The 21,141-nt window shown below is 39.8% G+C and overlaps 1 protein-coding gene across 1 annotated transcript in view; it reads left to right on the forward strand.

Moving 5' to 3' along the window:
* The window catches only part of Pard3b (par-3 family cell polarity regulator beta), a 993,910-nt gene that overhangs the window by 67,493 nt on the left and 905,276 nt on the right, over positions 1-21,141 (forward strand).

A 21,141-nucleotide genomic window follows, 5' to 3' on the forward strand; every position in this document is an offset into this window, starting at 1 on the left:
GTTCAGTTTTCAGTGTTGTTGAGAAGATGCTTCTTACCTCCTCTATATCCTCAAGTCTCCCCATTTTTCCTCCAGTTTTCTGAAGTTTCATGGTGTGTGCAGATTCTTAAGTCTTTATAATGCTGCCCACATGGGACACTTCTTGGAGCTTTGAATGTGTGGACCTATCTTGTGGTTTGGAGAGACCTCTTTCTCTGTCACCTCTGTTCAATACATGGAATTTCCAAGCTGGCCTTTTGCTGATTCTTTCAAAGTGCATTTTGGACCTGCTGGAGTTCTCTTCTATTTCTTCTTCATTTCCCCTTTCTTATTTCCTCTTTCTTTGTCGCTCTGTGAGATATTCTCATGTTTAACTTAAGTATTTATTGACTTCTATTTGTTCATCATTTTCAGCCTCTAAGTTCTTCCGTACCTCATTTACCTTGAGATTGCTATCACTTAGAGATTGGGATATATCTTGTCTTTCTGAGGATATTGTTAAAGTTGTTTGTGGAGCTTTCCTCTGTTGTTGGCACTGCTTCCCCACAGGGCTGTTTATTTTTCTCTGTTGTTTGTGTCAGCCTCTGACTTTCATGTTAAAGAATTTCTTGAAATGACTGCTGAACTGAGCCCAGTGTTATTTCTGTGGATCCTTGTTCTGGCCCAGCTGACTGGAGATGACTCTCCATAAGGGTCCTTCTGCCTTTCACTCATTCCTTTGCAGTATATAATTTCCTTGAAGTATATGAAGAAAGTCTTACCCACATGGATGTATAGTAGTCATTAAAAATGTCTGACTACTTTAATATTTTTTAAAAGAAAATTATGACATTTTCCCTTGATTCTACACCCAAACCTAACAAATGCTATTTTCTTGAAGGTTGGTTGGAGGGTGGAGCCCACAGTCCACTCTAAGGATTTTCATTGAACCCCACACATCCTTCATTCTCTTTTGAATGGATCTTTTACTTGTGTGTGGTCTTGAAACACTTTGAAACATCCACTGGCCATTTAGAAGATGCTGATTGGCTGAGTCTGAAAGTGTTGAGGCATTGAAGGGCATATTGAAAGATCACATTTACTTATGTCGTCATCAATCCCCTCAGAGAGAAAGTGTCATGCCCATGACAGATGATATAGTTTGTCCAAACCCCAACTTGTCCATGGACGTGCAAATTTTATCATTAGCTATAAGCATTCAAGTTGTCATTCTTGAAGTGGCAGGATCACTGGGTACTCATTTTCTTAGTGATTATATGTCAAATATCCAAGTCTGCATAATCATGGCTTTTTGTCAGTCAATGTTTGAAGTAAAAGTTGTCATGAAAAAAGCTACTGGATCAGTTTGCCAGTCAAACAGTAGCATTCATCTCTTCCCTGAATATAACTGTCTTTGTCCTCATCAAAAGTATTTTATAGGTATACCTTACTTCTTCACATAGAATATTAAAAAGATCTGCAATAAAACACTGAGATTTAGTAAAGCTAATAATTTTGACTATTTTGTCAAGATATTTAAGTGAAGGCACATTTATAAAAAAATTAGCCATTCTCAAAATTTAATTCTAACTGGATTATAGATTTACATGTAAATGTGTAACTATAAAATTTTAGCAGAAAACCTAAATGACATTTGGCATGCCAGAGACCTTTTTAGATATAAATCATGAAGGAAATATTCCATAACCTAGCTTTCATTTCTTTCTTTGTAATTTTCTTAGTTTATTTTAGTTTTTTGAGATAGGGTCTCATATGGCCCAGGCTGAGATCAAATTCTTACATTGCTGAGACTGGCCTTGAACTCCTGATTCTTCTAGCTCTACCTCCCAAGTTCTGGTATTACATGTACATACCACTCTGACTAACTCTTAGACTTCATTAAAATTAAAAAGTTCTGCCTTAAAAATACTTTGAAAAGGATATGAATATAATACAAAGACTTGAATAAGGGATCTCTCAACATTTTTTAATGACTTTTATTTTTAGTGTGTGGAGGTGGAGGCACATTTGTGCTGTGGTGTGCATGTATAAGTTGGAGGGTAATTCATAACCCACAAAGTTGGCTTTCTTCTTCATGAGGATGGACTGACCTCAGGTTTGTTGCTGATGAGAAGGAAACTGGATTAGCCACTTAGGAAGATGATTTGGATAGTTTTTTACAAAACTAACAATACCTTTTCATAAAATCAGTAACTACATTTCTTAGTATTTAATCAGAGTTGAAAAATGTATCCACACAAAAATTAGAACATGCATCTGCAATTGTAACTTAGTGAAAGAGCACTCGCTTAGCATACTGAAGGCTCTGGTTCAGTTCCCAGTTCATAAAACCTCTGTTTTCAAACAACAACCACAACACACACACACACACACACACACACACACACACACACACACATACACACACATACACACACACACACACACACACACACACAATCTCTTCATGAGTACTGATAATAGTTATATTCACAGTTACATTAAAGTAACCATGTATCCTTCAGTATGTGGTGGATAAATAAATGGCAGTATTTCCAGACAATGTAATGTCATTCCCTGCTAAAAAAACAAGCAAACAGAAAACAAAAACAAAAACAAAAACAAAAAACCCACTACCACCACCACCACCAATAAAAAACCCCACAGTAGTTTTGGGCAGGGGAGATGACTTGCTGTGCATGCATAAGGACCGCAGTTCAGATCCACAGCATCCATGTAAAAGCTGAGTGTGGCAGTGCTCATCTATAACCTTATTATCTGGCAGGTGTATACAAGAGGATCCCTGGAGCCCATTTGCCAGCTGGCCTATAATAATTGATGAGTGGCAATAAGGGAGAGGTACTTTCTCAAAATAAAAGTTGGAGAGTTATTGATTGAGAAAGACACCAGATGACAATCTCTAGCCTACACACACATGCACATATATATATATATATACACATGAACACATACTCATGTGAACAGGTATATAAACCCCCTACACAGAGAAAATTAGAACATGTGCACTAGAGAGAGAGAGAGAGAGAGAGAGAGAGAGAGAGAGAGAGAGAGAGAGAGAGCGCGCTACAGAGAGACAGAGAGAGACAGAGACAAGGACAGATCCTTCCATGGCCTGAGAGGTTATGGAAGAAATCTGGGTGCATATTGCTAAGTCAAAGAAGATAATATGAAGAGACAGCATGTTCTGCTTAGTCCATTCTTTGCAATTCTGGAAAGGAAAACAGAGGTGAGAGTAAAAGAACCATATTGCCCAAACCACAGAGTTGGCCTGAACAGACACCAGATGTGGGGATCTTTGAAGATGTTCCATAGAACACTAGGAAAGTGGATTGATTGTGTCAATATAGATTTGTCCAGACCCACAGAATGTACAACATCAAAAGTGAACTTAGGGGTTTTGAGGGATACTGATATGTATGTCCATGTAGGCTGATCGTTTATAACTAATGACTAGAAGGATATATTGATTACTTGAGTTACGCATGTGGCATGGGAAGTATGTAGGAAATCTCAATACTTCCTTCTCAAAATTGCTGTGAACTGAAAAAGTTCTTAAAAATAAAAATGTTTCAAAAATTGATCCAAAAAGTAATAAAAGCAAAAGCATTTGCAATGTTGAGGGTTAGGGAACTAAGGACCACCAGTTTAGTTTTGTGCTTCTTCTTGCCCCTCTTCCTGATAAGGTACCACAGTCTCCCTGTTTTTACCTTATAGTTTACTGTGTTTCCTTAAAAGGAACCACAGCATGATTTTCTCATTGTAGACTTCCAGAATCCTCAGCTGTGCCTCCCTCTGTTAAGAACTCACAATGCTATGTCATCCTTCCAGAAGGCTGTGGGTTTGAGTTGATCTAAGGTTGGAGGTAAATTCATACATGTATCCACCCCACTAACCTACTATTCAAATAAGCTTGTCTCATACTAACTGCTTATATTTTTGTCCCAACCTAATTCTAGACCTTCAGCTTGTGGCTTCTTGTGTATGTCCTCAAATCACAGCAGCAATGATGACATGTCTTTTTCTTCCTGGTGACTCCTCTTTGAGACACTATTCAAATGCCACCTGCTTTCTGATGTATTTCTGGTCAAAAAGCAGACATCCCCCTTGTAGTCTAGGGCTTTGCAGGGAGATGTGCAGGCCACTATGCATACCAATGTGAGTAGAGCATCCTGAGTGTCATGTTCACAAGGAAAGCTTTCCACTATTCAAACCACACAGCCTTACTTTCTCCAAACTTCACCTGCTGGACAAAAGATAGAGTATTTTCTCATCTGCTCAGTATAGCTCTCTTCTTTCTGGGCCATATTCTTGTCTGAGAAATTCTACCTGTAGTAACAAACCAGTCTTCCGTGGAAATGGTGCGTCTTGTTAATCAGAGAGCACTGAGTGTATGTGTTGGCGAATCACAGAGGTCTAGCTTGTACAGCCAAATAGATCCTCGCTAGTGGGGAGGATATGACAATTTATGTATATTTCAGCTGCTGTCTTTTATATTAAGTTGTAATGATGACTTAAGCCAATGAATTAATGTGGTTAAAATGTTATATAGTGTGCTGGAAACTCTGTAATACCACTTCTAGTGGACATGCCTATAGCCAGAATGATGACAGTACCATAACCTATCACATACAGAAGTTTCTTTGGGTGAAAATTGAAAAGTGGTGTGTGTGTGTGTGTGTGTGTGTGTGTGTGTGTGTGTGTAAGTGTAAACATGCATTTTTGTGCTCATGTGTGTGGAAGCCAGAGGTCCACTTAGGCTTTTTTTTCTCTCATGTTCTCTATTATTTTTTGAGACTGAGTCTCTCACTGAATTTGGATTTATTTGATGTTGCTCAGCAAGCAGGCCAGTGAGGCCTGGGGATACACTTGTCTACATGTTCTGAGGTAGGCATTCCAAATAGACCTGACTTACTTTTATACAGATGCTATGAACTTAAATTCAGGTTCCCATGCTTGTGTGCCGGATGTTTAAAGTCTCTTTAAATCAATCAACTTTTTTTTTTTTTTTTTTTAAATAACACAGCTTAAGAAAAAGACAACTATGGTCAGTGCCTTGCTCAGCCATCGTCAGAGAGGCTTTCTCCTGCAGCAAAGGAGGAACAGATAGAGAGAGCCCCGGTCAGACAAGGAGAGTGTGAGAGACCTTGAAACACTCAGTCCTAAATGGTGTGCCTCCATCAGCTCCATCTCCTCGGGGCTCAGGGAAGCCTGCAGAAGAGGAGGGCAGAAAGACTGTAAAAGCCAGAGGAGATGGAGGACACCAAGGAAACAAGGCCCTGTAAAAAAGAGGATCACCGCGCATATGAACTCCCAGAGACTGAGGCAGCAAGCAGGGCCTGCACCTGATGGGGACCTCGAGCTGAAAGGAGAAGGGGGCACCTGCCCCATTCCTAACCCGCCACTAGCTCCAAGTGATAGGTGCTTGCAGATGAAAATTTAGTTTTCTCCAGGGGAGTCTCAGTGGTGAGAGAAGTACTCTTAAAGACAGCCTGCATGCCTAGCAATAGATGGCCCCAAATAAATGGAGTCAACAGCATCTTTGGAGGTTCTTTATCTCATAATGTCATACCAGGGCTCCCCCTCTTTAATATTTTATTTATATTTATTTAATTTCCCTCTTTTAACCCTACTGATCCTTGTGTATATATTATGGCTTCCAGTTTTGTGTTTTTCTGGGGATCCAGAGTGTATGAACGAGTGGGTTTCTGTGTCTAGATTTGTTTCTTGTACCTTTTCTTGGGCCTTCCCTTCTATTTGTTTGTTTTGTTCTATTATGATGTGTTAGTTTTTGTTTTTCCATTGTATTTTATTATTACCCCTTAGAAGTGAAAGGGGGTAGATCCACATGGGCAAGGAGGAATTGGGAAAAGTAGAGAAGGGGAAATTGTAATTAGGATCTATTAAATAAGAAAAAAATATTTTTAGTAAAAGAAAAAAATTTAATATCACAGTTCCCTTTTCCTTCTGTGACCTCTTGGAGTACCAACATTGAGGATGGCCAGTGTGCTATACCCATGACATGAGAAGAATCTTTTGCAGTAAATGACAACACAGAATGAGAGAGATGGAATTGAGCCTTTAGTTTTATCTAAAATTTCTTTCATTGCAGACTTCAGATTTGTGCTTAACTCCTACACATATGGCTTAGAGCACTTTGGGAACCTGATTTTCCTTGCTGCTTTATTGCACTTTCAAAATTATCTTTTCTTATTTTGTATTCTGACATAGATACACTGTAAACAAGTTTCTTGAATCAAGAATTCCTTTTGTTTTCTTTCCTCTACTTCCACACTAGCTCCTTGTTTTCTCTTTCAGTATCTTCTCCCTATGTAGGCCCTGTCCTGTGGGGTTAGCCACTGCCTGTGCCTCACTTGGCATTGCAATAAGCCTTTGCTTTTTCCTCTCTCTCCCTGAATCAGAGCACGGATTGTTGGGATGTGGCTCTTCCCAACAGTCCTGCGATCCTGAGTATGGAGAAGGTCAACATTTGAGCATCCCTTTGCATTCCAAGTGACTGCGGTCCAGTGGCCTCACTGCATGACCAGGGCTGAGCTCATGTCTTCAGGTTCTTAATGTAAGCTGAGGGATGTCCTCCAGAGAGTTAATTGACAGGCATTTCATTATCAGCAGCTCCTGGTGGTGGATAGAGACCTGTCCTCTTTCACTTTGCTCATTTCTTCTCTTGCAAAAGTAAAAAAAAATGTCTTGAGACTATCTCAAATATGTCACGATTATCAAGCGGTTGTATTTATAGTATCCTTCACAGAGTGAGTGACATGACAAAGACATGAGCAGAGAGCACTTGATATGGTGACACATTGCTAGGGAGGAATATGCTGAAATTCTTGAATGCAGTTGTATTGGTATATTTCCATGTAAAACAAAAACTACCATCAGAGTGTGACTTCTGGGCATTCATTTTAAGGTCATATGAGCCGAACTTATTGCCACATCAATCATGCCCTACAAAAGCAATATGCTTTCCCCTTAAAATTTATGTACCTTTGAAGTCCTTAAGTTGATGATAAAAGCAATAAAAGTCAATCACACTTCACACTTGATATACTTACGACCTTATGGAAATGCTCTGACTGTTTTTTAGTACCACAAGACTACTGGTGGTTTACCTAACGAGTTAACAAAATGTGGGGCTTACCTTATATTACAAGTAATTTTCTTATTAAGTAAAGGGTTTAGTTTAAAAATACTTTATTCTAGTAGGGTTTATGTCAAAGAAAGCATACATGTTTAATGTCTATAGTTTGCGTTTGGAGATAATAATACACACTAAAACCATCACTATAATCAATGACATAAGTATATCTGCCACTTTTAAATGCTACCTCTTGCTTCTCTTGATTTTTTTATAAGAACACATGCATAAGGTTTTCCTCTTTAGCAACGGAGGACTGTTTGCTATATAGATATCATGTTGTGAATACATTTGAAGGACTTATTGATCTTGCAAAACTGAAACTTTGTACCTGACCATCTTCTTCTCCCCTTATCCCTGGTGACAGTCAATCTCCTCCTCCTCCTCCTCCTCCTCCTCCTCCTTCTCCTCCTCCTCCTCCTCTTCCTTCTATTTTTTTGAGACAGGGTTTCTCTGTGTAGCTTTGTACCCTGGAACTCACTCTGTAGACCGGGCTGGCCTCGAACTCACAGAGATCCACCTATCTCTGCCTCCTGAGTGCTGGGATTAAAGACAGGCGCCACTACCGCCCGGATGGGTCATTCTATCTTCTATGACAACACTCAAAATGACTATTTGTCATTTGTCAGTCATGGAAAAGTTGCTAGGATAGCCAGTGACATTTTCTGCAGTCCTGCCCTGTGGAAGTGACACACAGATTGATTGCTTGTGGGCATTCAATTAAATGTGCCTTTAAAATTAGTGTGCAAAGATAATGTGCTTTGATTTTCCATTAGATTAATGTGGTGCAGGGGTTTTATGTGATAATTACCTTGGTGTACGATTATATTTATCAATTGTTGATTGTTTTCCCTGGATTCATCTGGACTCCTAAAGATTAATTTGTTTTTTAGACCCTCAGTGTTTTTATACTAGAGAAATTTCTGACTGTTCACATAGAACTAAATTCCCTCAGTGATGCCACCAACAGAAAATCCCATCACAGCTTAGCAATAATTTATTCACTTGGGTTTCAATTTACCTATTTCTCTATATTCTGGAGACAGACCTAACCCTGAAGGTCAGTGAGCAGCCATCTGGCTATGTGACAGGATTTCTGATTCTCCAAACTGTAGCTGGTACACTTGTTACACACTGTCCCTGTTTTATTCTCTGTGACACTGGGCAGGGCACATCATATGGTGACAGTGAGGTAAGGGCTCTAGGACTAGGCTTCCAGAAGCGGAACTGCTTCTGAGGTTGACAATTCACCCACCTACTATGGTAATAATTTTGTCTAGTCATTCCCACATGACTTCTCAGAGTTGATGTTCCTATTGTACCTCAGACCTCATTTGGCACAGAGCCGATTTTAGATTTTCAGTGGTCAGTGTTGTTTGCGATGACCTGTTGTTGACATTGCTTTGTTCAATCCCACAGTTTTTACTACTTCAATGAGGAGCGACCATTGCATGAACTCTACTCTTGCTCGTCAGCTTTAGCTCTCCCCCATTCCACATCCTCCTTGGTAGTACAATAGGATACACATTTCTGGAAGTCAGAGCAGTTGATTCTTTATGAGTAGACTCTAGCAACTGAAGAAGGGATGCTGGAGGGAAGCAGGGAGTTCTTTGTACCTTCGGGCTCAATGCTAGACTTGCTGCAGGCTGCTGGGCATGCATGGTTGGTTGAATTTCTTTTCACTAAGGCCTCTGATCCTCCTGTATCATATAAGTCACTTGCTCACATTTATAAGCTTTGCAGGATGCTTTTAGCTTCCACAGGCTCCTTGAAGTTCTAAACGGGTTCATAATTTCTGAAGTTATCTGCTTCTTGCTTCCTTCCTCTACCTGCTCACCTCTGTTGTGTTTACTGTCATTCATTCTACTGCATTGCCCCTCCATTTAATCTCTCCTCACCACCACCTGTGCCACCACCACCACCACCACCACCACCACCACCACCACCACCTCTGCCACCACCACCACCACTACCACCACCACCACCTCTGCCACCACCACCACCACCACCACCACCAGCAGCCACAACATGAAATTAGAAAGCTATAACATTCTGGTGTATACTTTACAGTAATGAAAATGTGCATGTTGTATCCATCCAGTTTGTCTAAGTTAGGGCTTTATTGCTGTGTAGAGACACCATGGCAATGGCAACTCTTATAAAGGAAAACATTTAATTGGGGCTGGCTTACAGTTCAGAGGTTCAGTCCACTATCATCATAGCAGGAAGTATAGTGGCGTGCAGGCAGTCATGGCGCTGAAGTGGTAGCTGAGAGTTCTACATCAGGATCCATGGGCAGTAGGAAGAGAGAGAGACACTGGGCCTGGCTTGAGCTTCTGAAACCTCAAAGCCCTCCGCCACAGTGACACACTTCCTCCAACAAGGCCACACCTACTCCAACAAGACAACACCTCCAATAATGTCACTTCTAGGAGTCTATGGTGGCCATTTTCATTCAGACCACCACAAAGTCTGACAGGTAAAGTAGTTTAGAAGGAAAAAAAATGTCCTTTACCTTGTTAATAGTTCTGTAAAGAACCATCCTCATTATATAAAAACTGACCCAGATAAGAAGACTTAAAGCTTCGAAAGACAGTAAGAATCCCAGGACCTACAAGATGGCTCTTAGTTAAAGGCTTATCGCCAAGCCTAATGACCCATGTTCAATTCCTGGGACCCACATAGTAAAGGAGAAAACCAATAACTACAAGTTGTCCTGTGACCTCCCCATGCCTTTTCTAATGTTTGTGCCATACCCGCTCAAATAAATAAATACTTAAAAAGACACCCAGCAGCTGGGAACAGGTCCCCAATAATACGGTATTTTCATATAGTTACCCAATGGCTTAGCACCAGCAAGGACTCTTCCTTGCTCATACTAATGGTTTAATGTAAGCTGGAAGGTGCTCTTATATATTGCTGCCACTGAAGATCCAGCCTGACAGAGCTCCAACTTAGCTTTCCCCAACACTTAGTAAGGAAAAGTAGTTTGTGAATGATTTAGCCTCTCTGAAATGGCACAGACCAGTAGTCCATACATTATCTCTAGTCAGGATTCATTGGCCTGAATAAGTCACAGCACTGTATCTTAACTTCTGAGTAGGACAGAAGTAGCTGGACTGTGTGCCTGGAAGAAGCAGTATATGAATATTAGTGCAGAGTGCTGGCAACTCCATAGTGGATATACTGGAATAGCTCTGGCATGAGTAGAAGACATAGGGGGGGTGTTCTAGACAGCTTTGAACTGAGGGGCTGTTTATAGAGAAGCTCACATTGTGCTCTGAATCCTGCGTGACTGGTGACTGACGGTGACACGGGAGCTTTCCCAGCCTGGAATGCCCAGTGGAAAGTAGCTGTGCCCGGCCATGGAGGCTTGCAATGCATGGGATCTCGGTTTCAGTGAGTCTGGAATTGCTGGGTGAATGGCGAAAGGAACAGAAGGAATTTGAAGAAATTCTGTAGTTTATTCTGAATGTCATTATTCTATTGGCTTTTGAGAGACTTTCATCTGCATTTATGACAAATTCTATGCACAGGGCACTTTTGATATTAGAAAGGTGAATACTGTAGCTTTAAAATACTTCTGTGTTCTGTACATCTGAAAGAAATGGCAAACTTGGGTCATCTTAGTGCTTGGGTTGTGTTTGGAGGTGGGGGTGGTGGCAGTGGAGGGCTTTGAAATGACTTCAGTGGTTGCTAGCACAACAAACATTCAATAAGCATTTTAATGAGTGACTTGTAAAACGTATCAGTTTGAAAGGGTGTGGTATCTCTTGGGTAATTCAAAAGGTAACTCAAGGGACAGCTATAGGGACTATTAGTCACCAAAATGTTGGTTAGGAGAACAGAGTCCAGTGAAGGCCATGTGTAGGAGAGGGTTGTAATTTTGCTTTGTGCTAAGTCAGTGTCACTTAAATCCTTGCTCACACATCCTTGTCCAAGCCTTGAGGCCTGTGTTTACTGATTCTACATACTTACTTGATCATGATGATGCTTCTAAATAGTTTTGCTAGTCTTAGTAACCAACTGATGCTTTCCTTCGTTTCCTACAGAACTGTCTTAAAGAATATTTTCTTCAATGTATCAATCTAATTTTTACCTATTTTTGATCTATAATATTAACTCTTCCTTCAGTTTCTAAACATAGGAGATATTTCACTTTCCAGTTCAGTTTGGAAATGCGGTAAAGGTGTTCAGAAGCCTCTGATCTGGAGTTTCTGTGAGTTGCCATTTTTTCCAGCTGGGCTTTGTTTGAGTTGGAGGTGGAGGGAGATAAATGTTCAGCATACACTGCACTAAGTATGGCAGTTATCTTTACCTGTTTGGGTGCTATGGAAACCTCATTCAGCTACTTAAGTGAGGCTTTCTCAAAGATGATAGATATTGATTGGCTTTTGAACTCTGCATAACTAGAATACAAGTTAGTGAATTTTTCTTATACAGAAGAGTAGCTATGGCTGTTTTATTATATATATATTATATTATATGTATGTATGTATATGTGTGTATGTATATTTATTAGTTCTTTGAGAATTTCTTACATGCATGCAGTATATATTGATCATATTCACCCCAGTCCTCACCCTAACCTCCTCCCATATCTGCCCATTATCACCTTTCCAACTTCATTCATGTCCTGCTTTTTATATTATTTTATGATACAAAGAGTTCAGTTTGTGCTGCTTATATCCTCATGGGTGTGAGGCTATCAAATGGAACATGGTTGACCTACTATGGGCCACACCCATGTAGAAAACTGACTCTTCTTCTCCCAGAATCCATCAGTTGTGAATAGCTCTCCAGCTAGGAATGGAAAGCTGAGCCCTTTCTTCCTCCTGCTGCCATGTTGCCTGACTTGATCCTGTGCAGGTCTTGTGCAGGCACCACTAGCTGTTGTGAGTCCATGAGTGTAGCAGTCCTGCTATACCTAGAAGCACTGTTTCAATCAGACTTTCCCCAACCTTAAAACCTTTCCTTTTTCCTGTGGTTGTCTCTGAGCCTTGGGGTAAGGATTGTCACATTTATGACTAAGAACTCCATTGTCACATATTCTCTATACCATGGCCAGTTGAGTTTCTGCATTAACTGCCATCTACTGGACAAAGAAACTTCTCTGATGAAGTTAGACAGTCACACTAATCGTAGAAATCAGATTTAGGGGACATTTTGATACTATGCCTATTTAGCAAAATAATAGAAGTATATGGAGCTGGAAAATTCCATCCTTGCCCTCATTCTTCTCCTGTATTATTTAATCTTGAGATACTAGAAATAACCAGGCAGTGCCATTATACTGCTTCCACAGCTGTTCAGAAGTTTTTCCATGGAGAGTCACTAAAGTACAAAGGGTGAATTGGGTTTATCAAATGCACTTTCATTGTATAGTTCTTTAAATAGTTCACGTGCTCTTCAGTCTATGTCAGAAGAGCAAAGAGGCTGAATTCTGATGCCAGTGAAGGGTGTCAGCATCGGCAGTCACTGTTCTTATCAGCAAGGAGTGAAGTCATGCAGGCAAAGTCCTTCTTACATCTGTGTTCCTCCCAGCATGCACCCCTCAACCCGGGGAGGGTCTTCCCCTCTCAGTCAATCTCCGGAAATCTCTAACAACCTTTCTAATGCTGCGACCCTTTGCTGCAGTTCCTTATGCCATGGTGACCTCCAACCATAAAGTTATTTTTGTTGCTGTGTCACTACAATAGTTTGCTACTGTTATGAATCACACTGTAAACATCTGTGCTTTCCAATAGTCTTAGGTGACCTCGTGAGAGGATCATTCGACAGGAATCCCAACCTGTTAAGAGATGTGTCTCTGATGACCCAGATTACCTTTAGAGTTTTGCGATTTATTTTAATGTTCTAGAATAAGTCCTTTGCTAGTTAAAATATTTCTTCCTATTCTGCACCTTGTCCTTGCACGCTTACTTTTGTTTTGTTAAGATATAAATAAATCTGCTTGCCAGGGGAATAGTTCTGAGATTTCAAAAGAGAAAAAAACAGCAAAACATGGTGTATTTCTGGGTCTACGTGCCCTCTACTTCCTGAAATCCAGGAACAACTGAGGCAGAGGATGGGGTTGTCCCCTGAAGCCAGGGCATCTGTTTATTAGGAGCATAGCTCCCTTCAGGGAGGACAACCCTCAGGAGGTGTGCAGAGGGTTATCTGCCCTTCCTACAGAGGAAATTCAGTGGCCGGTGAGAAGAACCGGTGACTTTGTACAAATCATATATGCTAATAAGAGAAACTTCACAAATGATCTCCTCCTGGATGGAGGGGGAGTGGTGTTGTCTCAGTTCACTAAGTCCCTCATCAGCACCCATGGTCATAGATAACAGACCAGACAGAAGTCCCAGCTGATGGCAGACATCTTCCTGCTTCAACTTTGTTTTTTTCCAAGTCATTGAGTCCTTCTAACTAAAGCATTGGTTCTCACCCTGTTGGGAGTGACCTCCTTGGGGGTCATATATCAGATATCCTGCATATAAGATATTTATATTATGATTCATAACAGTAGCAAAATGACAGTTCTAAAGTATCAACAAAATAATTTTATGGTTGGGGATCACCACAACCTAAGGAACTGTATTAAAGGGTCGCAGCATTAGGAAGGTTGAGAACCACTGATAAACCATGGCATTACTGTTAGCTTTAGGTATATTTAAACCAAAGTATTGAAATTATATTTTGAGTGAACACTGACCTAACCTTTGATTTTGAGGAGGTTATTCTGTGGGATTTTAAAAAATTGTGATGTACATTTCATAGAGTTTTTTCCTGTATAAGGATATATTCCTATAATATAAAGAAACATTCAGCCGGGCGGTGGTGGCGCACGCCTTTAATCCCAGCACTCGGGAGGCAGAGGCAGGCGGATCTCTGTGAGTTCGAGGCCAGCCTGGTCTACAGAGTGAGTTCCAGGAAAGGCACAAAGCTACACAGAGAAACCCTGTCTTGGAAAACCAAAAAAAAAAAAAAAAAAAAAAAAAAAAGAAAAGAAAAAAAGAAATATTCATTCTGTGGAAAAAGGATGTAGGTTTTCTAATAGGTCTTTGATAATTTTTCACATTATGTTTATGCTATTTCATAGATTGTATATATGCTTAAAACTATAAAAGATAAATTGAGGCTTCTTTCTATAGACAATCACAGTATAGAATTGTAGTTATCACAGAGTAGAAGACCTCAGTTTTGTATCTATGAGGTAAATGTCAACTTTAAAGTTTCTGGCACAAAGAATTGATAGTTACTTTCTGGAAAATTATTATTTTTATATCTTCTTTATAAAATTACTAGTAGTTTGGTAACTGAGCCATCAGAACTAGTAGTCCCCCAGGTGGACAAATTTGGAAAAGTTTGGTTAAACATCTAGGTTTTATTTGATGCATTCTCATGTAACTGGGGAAAGAACCTGCCATCAGATTATTTTTGACAAATGAGTTACTTGATGTGTTACCTCACCCACTAAATTAAAAGTGAGTATACTTGTTTCAGGTTTTTAGGGGCTTGCTTCAGTGATCTCCTGAAGAGCGCTCAAGATCCTCATTCACAGTGGCATAGTATTTGCATGCTGTCTGCATCCCCCCACTCCAGTTCCTGTGAGTCAGTTCCCATGAGTAGGCTCGGATCCAGTGTGATACTGTGCTATGGACACAGCACCGCACCGTTGCCAAGCGCACAGTCTCTCAGGTTGTTTGGAGGCTGATGATGAGGGAAAGACTTGTGCTTGTTCAAGGCGGATGCCCCTTTTCCTTTCCAGGATATCTGTCTCTGGTTAACGTGTGGTAGGGTTTCGCGGTTGAAGAATTCATGGTTGTGGGCATTGAATGTGTATTTCTTTATCAAGTCCTTGCCTTTCTTTCTTTTTCAGGACCCCGTTAAATGATCAGTGTGTAACTCTGGTTCTCCTTTGGCTGGCATGGTAGTAAAGGTCCCTCTATAACATTTGCTCTTACTATCATACTATTTGAAGTGCCCATGAAGCCAAGGGAAGTGGAGGGCAATATTCTTTCTTTCTTTAGAGATAGGTAGAAGGTAAATATAATTTTAAAATGTCTTTTTCTTTATTATACAAACAAGTCTGTGTAAAACCAAGCCTGTTAAAAATATGAAACTGTGAAAGAAAACTTGATTGTACAATTGGAATTGTTTCCTTTTTTTGTGTTTTTGAATGAGTACATCCTAGTCTTCCAAAGTTTTGGTAAGTCTGACCTCTTTTAGTGAAGTACAATGTCACAATGTGTCTGGGTTTTATTGCCCAGCTTCCCACACCCTCACACTTTGGGAAGATCAGAATCCACTGTCCTGTAGCATTTACTGTGAAAGTGTCAAAAACAGAGTGAAGCTAAAACCTTACAGAAGCACCTTGACGCACAGTAGTCAGTGTGTTTTGGTGTTCGGAATTATTGCCAATTGCTTTCCATTAAGATTATTAGCTATCATTATTTTCACATTTGATTTTAATTGAATTAACAATCAAATGCACATTTTTGTTACATTTTCTAGATTTGACAAAGGTGTAAACACCTTTGTACCAAACTTCTATCAAGAGAAGCACATTGCTGCTGCTCCAGGGTTCCCCCATCTCCCCCCGCCCCACAAGTTTGCCTGTTACAGGGCACACTACTCAATGCTCAGCTTCTCTCACTTAGCCTCATTCTTTTGAGATCTTTCCCTGCCACTATATGCATTTGTAGCATTTCCTCCTTTGTGAGAGGTAGTATATTCTCCTGTGAATGTGCTCTAGTTGACTTCTGCATCTTTTGTCTTCCTATTGGAGAGCACCTGAGATTCTAGACTTTTAACTCCAGGAGACTACTTTTTTATGATCTATTTATATAGTTAATACATGTTAATCAAAAATTAAAGATTTCATTTGTGATCAGACTGCCCAGTCATTTTTATGCAGTTAGTTCCCAACACATGCAATATTGAAAACTTTTATGTATAAGTGTTATAATCTAGACTATTGTGGCTACACCTAATTTGGTTGTTTTGAGTAAAATTCTTTGACCTTTAATTAGTAACAATCCTTCTAAAGACAGGGAAGTTTCCACCTAGCTTCACTCTTCCTGCTGCCATCCCATCTGAGGAAGGTTGTCTTCAGAAATGCCACTGTCAAATATGTAGATGGCCATGTAAACCAACTCCTAAATTCTGCTCATTTGTTTTGTTCTAGGAAAATAATGTAAGTTGTTTTAAATTAGTGAATAGTGCTGTTGGGACAGTTCATGGTGATGTTTGGGACTGTGAGATTATCAAATATGTTAGGTAAAATTTCCCACATGCCATAAGGATAGTCTATAAATGCCTAAACTTACAGGGATGAAAACAGGTAGTTTTTGGAAATCTTAATGATTTCAAAATTTTTCTGCTGATTCTTCTACAACATCAAAGTTGTTTAATCAGCCATTTCACATAGACAAGGGCAGACACATTAATAACTGTGTTCAAAACTTCAAACATGCTAGAGGTCACATGCTATATTCTCAGCTCTTGCAGGACTGAAAGCCATGAGTATCAGGAGTTCAAGGCCAGCCTGGTTATATGAGTTCTAGTGAGACCTCTTTCTTTAAAGAAAGTAAGTAGTAATGTCTACGTGACATTGAGGTAAGGGAAAGTTGAACTTATAGGATATATTAAATAATGAAAATGTTATGAATAATGGAAACACATGTTTTCAGCCCACTAAGGTCATCTGTTTCCTTGGAACAGAGCCTTTGAACATAACATTGTTTTCTAAAAGTTTGATCATGTTATCCATGTACAGGAAAGGAATGGCACACACTGTCTTGACATCCCAGCTAGGGTACACTTGCTTGGAGAAAGAAGAAATGCATGATGGGAAATCATGTTTCTTTATGCAATAGGCTGGGGAACATTCCGTGGGAGTGCAGGACTCATAGGCATTTGCCTCACCAATGACATGTGCTCTGTGGTAAAGCCTGGGGTAGACACAATCTGTAAATGGTCACAAACAACCTAACAAGGCACCTGTGTCCCAGTACCTATTCTTTTAAAAAGATACCATGAAATTGGACACCCTCTAACACTTTTTCAAAAGAAAGAAATCAGCAGTCAAACTTCCAGATGCTCAGAGAGAAGAGTGGGTTTGAGATCCTCTGGAAAATGTCTGTGGAGGGGTTGTTAAAAACAAACAAACAAAAAACTCCTAAGTGTGACAAAAATGGAATTTCCAAGAATTAGAAATTTGCCCCAGTTCCTCCATGTTTGGGGTTTCTGCATGTGATTCCTGAGGTGGGTTTTGCTCTCCCCTGTCTGTGTGGGCTGCTGTATTCTTTCTGCCCCTTGCTGGATTATTGCCTCTAGCTGGAAGCACTCTCATATGGTCATAGATGTTTCAGATCCCAAGCATTTGAGTCACTGTCTTTGCCAAGTGTCCCTGGTTTCCTGTTCCTGGTCACTTCCCCCAGCATTATCTGCCAATGGCATGGACGATCTCTTTGCCTTCCGCCAGTTATTTCTGCACAAGCTCCATCTTTTTATCCCCTTGTTGCTGATGTTTCCAAAGGCTATAATAACCATGGTAAAGGGGTTAACAGCTGCATGCCAACATCAGCAGCAATCTCTACCACCTGTGTGGGGCCATGAGGGGCCAGACATGGTTCCTAGCCTCTTATATGAACTATCTCACTAAATAGTACAGTATCTCTGTCATCTCAAGACTATTATTATGTCTAATAATGTGTTTCATTGTCTGAACTCTATTGAATTTGAATTATATTCCATTTTAGGTTCACCTAAATATTTTGTGTGTGTACATGTGAAGATTTTTTTTATGAAAATAACATACTAATTCATCTAATGCTTTAATGAAATGATATAGTCCTTTCCCTGTTTAGGAAGTATTTAACAAGGGCTTCAAACTGTTTTTGATATGGGGGTGTTACAGGCAGAGCCCAGGAGATGGGATAGAGTCCTGGCTCTGCCCCCTCATCTGTTATTTGATCTCTTGTCATGTAAAGTGGGGGTAATGAGCTACCTCCCAAGCTTCCTATGGAAGGCAATATATATGAGAATACTTGGTAAATTATTAATGTATCATAATAGAAATCATTTCACCAGGTTATTAAAAAATTATGAGATCATCTTTGAGCCACTGGACTTTGGTTAGCTTTTTTTTCCTCGAGCTTTGTTTACTCTTATTAGGCACATTTTCCTTTTTGGTTAAGCTGCTAAGATAGCCTTCCTAATTATCTTCTCTAGTTGATCTCCTCTAGAGTTCAATGTACATGTTTATAGGTGTCTTGAGGTGGATACTCTCTGGCTTAAATATTTGTGGTGTAAGGATTACTTAAATATGCTTATATTAATTTGATCATTAAATGTAGAACAGATAAAAGTACAGGGAACGTTTCAACATTTTATTTTCTTATACAGTGTCATGGAGTACTTGTGACATTGAACTTGTTTTACTTAGGTGTGGCTGTTTCATATATATCACATGTGAGAAACTAGTGTTGCCCTTGGTAGGACGCTGCTTCAGAGTGCTGACTTCATGACATGGAGGCAAATGACAGGTGGACGTCAAGTCAGTTAAGGACACCCTGTTGGGTGTTAGCATTCTAGGCTCTTAACCATCCTTTCATGACTCTGACTCTGAAAGCCTTGTCTACTTTGGTGTTAATAATAATCTGCTCAGAAGCCCCATTTCCATTACCCTCCTTCCTACCCTCTCGTGCTCTTAAGGTTCTGAACTTAGCCTTCACTCTGGTTTCATAGCTTTAGATTAATTTACCCCCGTCTTATTGTACTTAGGCTTCCACCCACACCATGTGCCAAAGATAATATGGTATCATCACATTTTGTGTGATAGAATTGCATTCTATCCTTTCCAGCAAGTTTTAGACAAACTTTAGAGTTGGCAGTGGTCCTTTCTGTATATCCAGGGCTTTCAGACCATCTTTGTAATATCTCCAGATATACATCCATATTATTGACTTGTGTCCTCGGGCGAATGAAGTCCTTACAAGGGGTTAAAACTGTTCCTCTTCAGTGGGTGTTTCTAGTATGAAGTAGAGGTGTGGTGTGAAAGCTACCACTGTTCACACCTGCTATTACTCTTCCTCCTTATTGGTTCTGTGTGGTTCCCTAGAGCATTTGGTTATTTTCTAATTGAACTCTTATGCTTCTGCATATTTAAGAGGATGTCACGAGAATTATGTGTGTCTGTTCATTGGATTTACAATTAACACCAAAATAAAGGTTTTAATAATCTTGTCTGCTGTCCCGTTAAAATGCACCAATAGTTTTTAAAGATGTATTATTCACGGTTATATGAAAGACTAGTTATTGCACTCCTGTCCTAATTATATGTCTTTCAAGATATACTATACCTCCAGAGTTAATGTAAGTCTTGATTTAATATATAACATAGTTATCAGCTTGAAGACCATCTCCTATCCAAGCTGTATTGAGAAAATGCTTTATTATTCCCTCTTATTTGACATACACTGAATTCTAATATTTATACCATTGTAGATTTGGAGAATGGATTTTTGGACACAGTTTTTTAAAATTGAAAGTTTGACTAGAATCCTAGAAGTTAAATAACCAGGACAAAGTAATACTTGTAATATTTCTGGACAATTTTTTCATTCATGATTTATATTTTTGGGCACTAACAGTTTGTGCAGTGAATAAATTAGTTACTTCTTTCTCTTTGTGTATAAACTCTCCACACCTCTCTGTGTGATTTGGTCATTTTTGTTGTTATTGGTTTATTTAATATGCCCCTAAAGCTGTGCAGCAGTTAAAGTCTTTTCTTTGGGAATCTTTTTGGTTCTGGAAAAGAGGAAACACATTGTGCTGCAGTGGGATATAGGAGGGTAATGAGGAGATGGGGCAGCAGCAGACCCTGAGAGGAGAGGTAGTGATCAGAACGTAGGGGAGCAAGAAAGAAATGAATTTTTTTAGATTGTGCTGGTATCAGCTTGGGGAGACAATGTCCTATGTTAAAGAGTGAGCTGGTAATAGGATTGATTCTAAAAAAGATATAGCTAGATTCTTAATAACCAAGAAAAACTTACATAAACAATGAAAAGTGCTGTGTAGGTTCATAAGGAAGAAGTGTGGGCCTTGAGCTTTGCTGTGAGTACTGTAACCATGTTTCCTAGTTAGGAACCTGAGGTGGATCAGGCAGGTTGAAAATAGATGTTTACACTTCTGTAGGAAATCAGTGAAGAGCCTGCATTGCTTAGCAACCTCACATATTTATTGAAGTGATGTCAGAGACACAAGTGATCCACCACCCTGTGCAATAGTCATTGGGTGCTCCAGTTGGCTGAATGAATGTGCTCCTTCTGTGTAGAGAAAGAACCAAAGAGCTGTTATCCAGCACTCAACATGGTGAGGTGATTGCCATCTACTAGGTAGTGCAGCTCTCTGTGCATTTAAACGGGTTGTAGCAAGAGATGATTTTGTTATCTGCAGTCAATTAGACTCTGCAGAGGTATTGCATCTAGTAGTCACTTTTAGAGTTTGAATTAAAACCATTTCATTATTGTATTGGTGATGCTCCTGGCAAGGATGCTGAGGTGTTTTTTTTTTCTCTTTTTTTTCTTCTTCTTCTTCAAATATAGTAATTGTACTTCATGGTTAGCATTTTTCAAGGTTGTCTCAGCCTATAATCAGATGGAAATGAGAGCATAGGGCTCATAACAAGTTGTTTTGCAGAATTTTAGACTCCTTTGAGAATCACCATATCATTCTTTAATTCTTTGCCTCATTCTCCCTTCTTTACATTGAGAGGGTTAGGCTTCTCCATAGCCAGATATTCATCCCCGACTTGCACAGTCATTACCATATGTCCTTGGCCAGTGTCTTTTAACCCTTCTGAAGCTCTATGATTAGTAAATGATAAATCTCAGTAAATCACCACAAAGGGAAGCCTGTTCTTCTGTTGCAGATTGGTCCCAATACCCTGGGACTGCAGTGAAGCATGGGCAGATGCCCTGGAAGACTGTTACAGGCCCCAGAGGTTTTGGTAGAGATTG

Source organism: Onychomys torridus, chromosome 23, assembly GCF_903995425.1.
Source record: "Onychomys torridus chromosome 23, mOncTor1.1, whole genome shotgun sequence".
NCBI classification, from domain to species: Eukaryota; Metazoa; Chordata; class Mammalia; order Rodentia; family Cricetidae; genus Onychomys; species Onychomys torridus.